Source organism: Lucilia sericata, unplaced genomic scaffold (genome assembly GCF_015586225.1).
Source record: "Lucilia sericata isolate MDLA Ls3-8-SP2 unplaced genomic scaffold, ASM1558622v1 Contig000231F_arrow, whole genome shotgun sequence".
In the NCBI taxonomy this organism is placed as follows: domain Eukaryota; kingdom Metazoa; phylum Arthropoda; class Insecta; order Diptera; family Calliphoridae; genus Lucilia; species Lucilia sericata.
Window position 1 is genome coordinate 347,349 of NW_023994258.1, and position 8,006 is coordinate 355,354.

Below are 8,006 nucleotides of genomic sequence, written 5' to 3' on the forward strand. Positions count from 1 at the left end.
TTGCAGATCAGATTCCAGTTTGTCTTCCTATTGTTTTGTTGTTTCTATTGTGTTTACCTTAAAGAATAATTAACTTTTATTTCTAGATGGGATTAAGTAATGCTAAATCTTTGAAAAACAAAACAAATTTTTATCTTTAAATTGTTGACTTCAATTACATTTTTACTTTGACTTTTTCTATAATGATTTTCTGTATTTTTGTGTCTTATTGTTGTATAATTTATGTAAATGTTTGTTGTAATTTCTAGGTTTCTTTTTTCTTTAATATGTCTTTTTTTTGTAAGAATTTTCTTTGTGTCTATAATATTTTGTTGTCTTAAGCTTTGAATTTAATCTACTTTTGATTTTTTTGCTTGTAAAGAATTCTCTATTCTATTCAACAAACATTATTACAGTTTTATTTCCGTCAAATATTATCATATCTGTTCATACCTTGTAATAGTTTTTCTTTAGTTTTGTATGCAATAGTTGGCAAAATGTAAAGTTGTGTGTTGGCAAGAAAAAAACTTATGTCTTGCTTTAAATTTGAATAAAAATGATATTAAGCAAAAGACTTGTGAAAATACAAAACTATATAGATAAACATACATATTTATACACAGACGATTTGCAAGTGATATTTATTGCACATTGATTTGGTTAGACTTAACTACAGAATGCATACATTATAAACTATGCTGTAAATTGGACTATACTATAGACTAGACTAGAGACTAGACGATAGACTAGACTATAGACTAGATGATAGACTAGACAATAGACCAGACGTAGACTAGACGATAGACTAGACTAGACTAGACAATAGACTAGACTAGACAATAGACTAGACTATAGACTAGACTATAGACTAGACTATAGACTAGACTATAGACTAGACTATAGACTAGACTATAGACTAGACTATAGACTAGACTATAGACTAGACTATAGACTAGACTATAGACTAGACTATAGACTAGACTATAGAATAGACTATAGACAAGACTATAGACTAGACTATAGATTAGACTGTAGACTAGACTAGACTAGACTATAGACTAGACTACAGACTAGACTATGGACTAGACTATAGACTAGACTATAGACTAGACTATAGACTAGACTATAGACTAGACTATAGACTAGACTATAGACTAGACTATAGACTAGACTATAGACTAGACTATAGACTAGACTATAGACTAGACTATAGACTAGACTATAGACTAGACTATAGACTAGACTATAGACTAGACTATAGACTAGACTATAGACTAGACTATAGACTAGACTATAGACTAGACTATAGACTAGACTATAGACTAGACTATAGACTAGACTATAGACTAGACTATAGACTAGACTATAGACTAGACTATAGACTAGACTATAGACTAGACTATAGACTAGACTATAGACTAGACTATAGACTAGACTATAGACTAGACTATAGACTAGACTATAGACTAGACTATAGACTAGACTATAGACTAGACTATAGACTAGACTATAGACTAGGCTATAGACTAGACTATAGACTAGACTATAGACTAGACTATAGACTAGACTAGAGACTAGACTATAGACTAGACTATAGACTAGACTATAGACTAGACTATAGACTAGACTATAGACTAGACTATAGACTAGACCAGCGGTTCCCACCATTTTTTACTTCGCGGATCCCTTGAGGAATTTATTTAATTTCACGGACCCCCATACATATTTTGATATCTTATTGTTATAAATAACACTGTGATACAAAAGTGAAGAAAAATAAAATGCAGGCGTTCTCATATACCAATTCTATTTCGTTATAGTCCATAGAGTACGAGTATATTTTTAGTTTTCCCCTATCACTTCGTTAACTTACTTTTTAAGAGCAAAAGATGCGAAAAATATCCATTTTTGAAGTTTTAAATTTGAAAAATCATAAGTTTAGTAGTTTTCATCCGATTTTCAAATCCGATATTTTTTTTAATGATACAAGTGTCTTTTAATCCAAAAAAAGAAATCCAAAATTTATGGTCAAATGTCTGAGTTACGGTCGTTTAAGTAAAAAAACTCACACTTTTTTAAAAAATTTTCATTTTCATCATGCTCTACTTTGACCATGAGGCAGTGAGTTCATCTTTTATTACTTTTCTGAAGAATCACATAAAGGAACGTTTCTAAAACTTGTTATTTCATAAAAATCTATGAAAAACTGGATGATTTATGCCAATTTTTCTAATAGAATGTTTCTCGAATTTTTGGTTTTCTCCATACAAATTAATTTTTGTATAAAAATGTTTATAAACATTTTTTAAACTTGTTACAAAGAAAACCAGAAACATGAACGTTTTTGTATGGAAGAAATATGCTATATTTTTATAAAACTTAGCACAATTCATAACCTTTTTCATCGATTATCATAAATTGACGATCATTGGAAACCCAACTTAATGTGCCTTTTTTCAAATGTAATAAAAGCTAAAGTTACTGCTTCATGGCCAACGTAGAGCCGATCCTCCCTAAATGTTGTGGAGAAATTTTGGCACGCATTAAACTTATGTGCATCAATTTTCGTCACTACAGTCATATTTTTAAGCCTTATATGCGGGAAGGGTCATTTATTGGCCGATCCAAAAAAAAAAAAATTGGTACAGAGGTTTTGGCTCGTAAGAAACTTAAGTGTGTAGCACTTCATCGCTTTACTCATATTTTTAAGACAGTAATGAGCGTTGAAGCTATTTCCTGAAGTGGACCCAATAGGGGGAGTAGGGCCAATTATGGACCTATCCACATAAAAGTTATTAAAAATATTTTGGCTCGCGAAGAACTTAATTGTGTAAAATGTTATTGCTATATTCGTAATTTTTAGCCAGTAATGAGCGTTAAAGTCATTTTCAGATGGACAATAGGGTCATTTATGGGACGATCTTAAAACAAAATCGTAGAGCGATTTTGGTTCGTAAGAAACTTACTTATACCGAATTTCATCGCTATACTCGAATTTTTAGGCCAGTAATGAGTGTTAAAGTAATTTTCTGAAGGGGACCATATATTAGGGGTAGGGTCATTTATGGGCCGATCCTCAAAAATTTGGTGGAAAGATTTTGGCTCATATGAAACTTATTTATGTCGAATTTCATCCCTATACTCGTACTTCTGAAGCAGTTATGTCCGTTAAAGCTGTTTTTTGGAGGTCCACTTGTATGGGGGCTATCCGAAAAATTGGACCGATATTGCCTATTTTTAATACCAAACAAACTTTAGCAATAGAGAATATTTATGCAAAATTTCAACTGTCTAGCTCCTCTCGTGTGGTCCCTATCGTGATTTCAACAGACAGATGGACGGACGGACGGACATGGCTAGATCGTCTTAGAATTTAATAAGGACCCGGAATATATATACTTTTATGGGTCTATGGCCAATATTTCGATGTGTTACAAACGGAATGACAAAATCAATATACCCCCCATCTTTTTTGATGGTGGGTATAAAAATTGTGAAAAAAGTGTGAGTTTTTTTTACTTAAATGGCCGTAACCAAGACATTAATCATAAATTTTGGATTTATTTTTTTGGGTTGAAAGACAACACTTGTATCTTTAAAACAAAATATCCAATTTGAAAATCGGTTGCAAACTACCAAACATATATTTTTTTTAAGTTAAAACTTCAAAAATAGCTCTTTTTCACAACTTTTGCTCTTAAAAAGGAACTAAACGAAGTGATCGGGAAAAATTAAAAAATAAATTCCTACTCTATGGACTATAACGAAATGGAATTGGTATATGAGAACCCCTGCATTTTTTTGCTGTATCACTGTGTAATTGTTCGTCCGAAAATTGTCTTAGTCCTGGTCCATAAACCCTATAAAATATTCCCGTACATTGAGAACATTTAGTATTTCGGAGATGTTTTCAATTTCATGGTTTTAAATATAGAATGACTTCTAACATGATGTTTAATTTTATGATCGTGAGAGCTTTCATGTTCATTTCTCGTCAAGGTAGAGAAAAGGTTTCTTTAACAAGTATTGTCGACATGTGCTTAAAGAGTCATGTTTCTAAATTTTTTTGCGATTGCATAGGAGTGAGCTGAGTATGTAAGCTAAGTTTTCGGGAAAATATGTGAAAGTTAGACTTCTTCGATGTTGTTGCGGAATGCGTTACCCACATAAAATATGACCTGAACTCTTTGCGAATGTACTGTGAATTTGGATCTTAAATTTGAATTTTAAAATACCTACGAATTATTTTACTGCGTGGTTTTGACTATTTACGCAAAACGCTATGAATTTTCTGATGTTGATTTAATAATATTGGACAACAAAATGAAGTAAAAATCTGTGTATCACGTTGGAATAGAATATTTATATTTAAAATTAACTAGATTAACACTTTTGCTTACAATTTAAAAAAATATTATGAAATGTGACCTAACTTCATATTCCGGGATACCAGTATCAGTATTTAATTCTAAGGCAAATCATTATCCGTCTGCTATAAAAACATTTATTTCGATACATATATATTTATAAAAATTACAAATCACGTAATACTTTACTTTATAAAAGTGAAACAATAATTTCAGGATGAAACTGATAAACGACCGAAACAATAAAATTCAAAGAGTCACCAACAAATCTGGGATTATTGAATAAAAATTGTGTATTTTAGTATTTATGAAAATTTGGAGATATTTTTAATATTTTGTAACATATAGAGAATATTTTTTATCATGATTTTTTTCGTTCGTCTTCGCGGACCCCCTAGGATTTGCTACGGCCACTAGGGGTCCGCGGACCCCCTTTTGGGAACCGTTGGACTAGACTATAGACTAGACTATAGACTAGACTATAGACTAGACTATAGGACTAGACTATAGACTAGACTATAGACTAGACTATAGACTAGACTATAGACTAGACTATAGACTAGACTATGACTAGCACTATAGAATAGACATAGACTAGACTATAGACTAGACTATAGACTAGACTATAGACTAGACTATAGACTAGGACTATAGATAGACTATAGACTAGACTATAGGACTAGACTATAGACTAGACTATAGACTAGACTCTAGACTAGACTTATAGACTAGACTATAGACTAGACTATAGACTAGGACTATAGACTAGACTATAGGACTAGACTATAGACTAGACATAGACTAGACTATACTAGACTATAGACTAGACTATAGACTAGACTATAGACTAGGACTATAGACTAGACTATAGACTAGACTATAGACTAGACTATAGACTAGACTATAGACTAGACTATAGACTAGACTATAGACTAGACTATAGGACTAGACTATAGACTAGACTATAGACTAGACTATAGACTAGACTATAGACTAGACTATAGACTAGACTATAGACTAGACTATAGACTAGACTATAGACTAGACTATAGACTAGACTATAGACTAGACTATAGACTAGACTATAGACTAGACTATAGACTAGACTATAGACTAGACTATAGACTAGACTATAGACTAGACTATAGACTAGACTATAGACTAGACTATAGACTAGACTATAGACTAGACTATAGACTAGACTATAGACTAGACTATAGACTAGACTATAGACTAGACTATAGACTAGACTATAGACTAGACTATAGACTAGACTATAGACTAGACTATAGACTAGACTATAGACTAGACTATAGACTAGACTATAGACTAGACTATAGACTAGACTATAGACTAGACTATAGACTAGACTATAGACTAGACTATAGACTAGACTATAGACTAGACTATAGACTAGACTATAGACTAGACTAGACTATAGACTAGACTATAGACTAGACTAGACTATAGACTAGACTATAGACTAGACTATAGACTAGACTATAGACTAGACTAGACTAGACTAGACTATAGACTAGACTATAGACTAGACTATAGACTAGACTATAGACTAGACTATAGACTAGACTATAGACTAGACTATAGACTAGACTATAGACTAGACTATAGACTAGACTATAGACTAGACTATAGACTAGACTATAGACTAGACTATAGACTAGACTATAGACTAGACTATAGACTAGACTATAGACTAGACTATAGACTAGACTATAGACTAGACTATAGACTAGACTATAGACTAGACTATAGACTAGACTATAGACTAGACTATAGACTAGACTATAGACTAGACTATAGACTAGACTATAGACTAGACTATAGACTAGACTATAGACTAGACTATAGACTAGACTATAGACTAGACTATAGACTAGACTATAGACTAGACTATAGACTAGACTATAGACTAGACTATAGACTAGACTATAGACTAGACTATAGACTAGACTATAGACTAGACTATAGACTAGACTATAGACTAGACTATAGACTAGACTATAGACTAGACTATAGACTAGACTATAGACTAGACTATAGACTGACTATAGACTGACTATAGACTATACTATAGACTAGACTATAGACTAGACTATAGACTAGACTATAGACTAGACTATAGACTGGACTATAGACTAGACTATAGACTAGACTATAGACTAGACTAGAGACTATACTATAGACTAGACTATAGACTAGACTATAGACTAGACTATAGACTAGACTATAGACTAGACTATAGACTAGACTATAGACTAGACTATAGACTAGACTATAGACTAGACTATAGACTAGACTATAGACTAGACTATAGACTAGACTATAGACTAGACTATAGACTGGACTATAGACTGGACTATAGACTAGACTATAGGCTAGACTATAAACCAGACTATTCCATTCTTCAATATAGTTTATTCAATTTAAAGTAGACTATATTTGTACAACTATACGTATGATTGTTATTATTAAAATTTTCATTATTTGTCATTCTTAACTACAGTCAGTTTTAAATATCTGCAAAAGATGGGAATCAATGATACAAAGCAAGTAGGGTGATCGATTATTCGACATTTTCCAAAAACCGGTTTTCGAATAGTTCGAATAGTTGACATTTAAAAAAAACCGGTTGATATTTTTCAAATACAGAAAAAACCGGTTAACCGGTTTTTCATTATAAATAAAAAAATATATTTTAATTTAAAAAACTTAATGTTTATGTTTAAATTTGATTAATAAAACATGGCCCGAAATGATTTTTAACAGTTTAAAAGATTATAACTTTAGATCTAGTCGTCTGATTTACATTATTTCTTTAATATAAAAAAAAATTAGGAAAAAAATGGGACACTTCTGTTAAACATAAGGTACTATGTAATCCTAGCTTATTTTAAAAGCCCTGTTTAGGAAATTTGCATAGGCATTCCAACACTTCCATAAAATTTCAGCCGTAAATTAATTATTGTAATTGGAATATAATCTTAAGATTGATAAGATTTTATCAAACAGAAATCAATTTTACAAATAAATTTTTTTAATTAATTAGGAACATCAAAGAAGTTTAACCAAAGGAGCTGTAGAAAAATATACGCTAGTTCCTCGACTCGAATATTTTTAAAATTTAGACGGGCTGTATTTTTATTTACTTAAAATTTTCATTTAAATAATATTTGAATACAAAGCAAATAAAAGTATTCGAAACCGGTTTTTAAAAAGTGAAAAAACCGGTTTATTCGATATTCGAAAAATCAACATTAAGAAAAAACCCACACTGGTAAAGCAGAAAAAAACCGGTTTTAAAACCGGTTGAAAAATCGAGTCGATCACCCTACAAAGCAAGTGATAAATACAAGTTTTCTGAGAACTTTTTTATGTAATGTTGTTCTTGTTCATGTTGATTTTTTTTTTTCAAAATAATGATTGCAGGAAAAATCCTTTGTAGGTGTTAACGTTAATGCCAAAACAACTTGATAACATTTGGCTTGTGTCTTATTGCTCTTTGTAATACAAATAGTCGATGCAGTCAAGTGTGATTTGTAAGCAATAAATGTTAAATAAATATGCATGAGCTAGTAGCAAAGCAAGTGCATGTTTTGAATAATAAAGAAATATATTTTATTTTAAACATGACTTAAAATA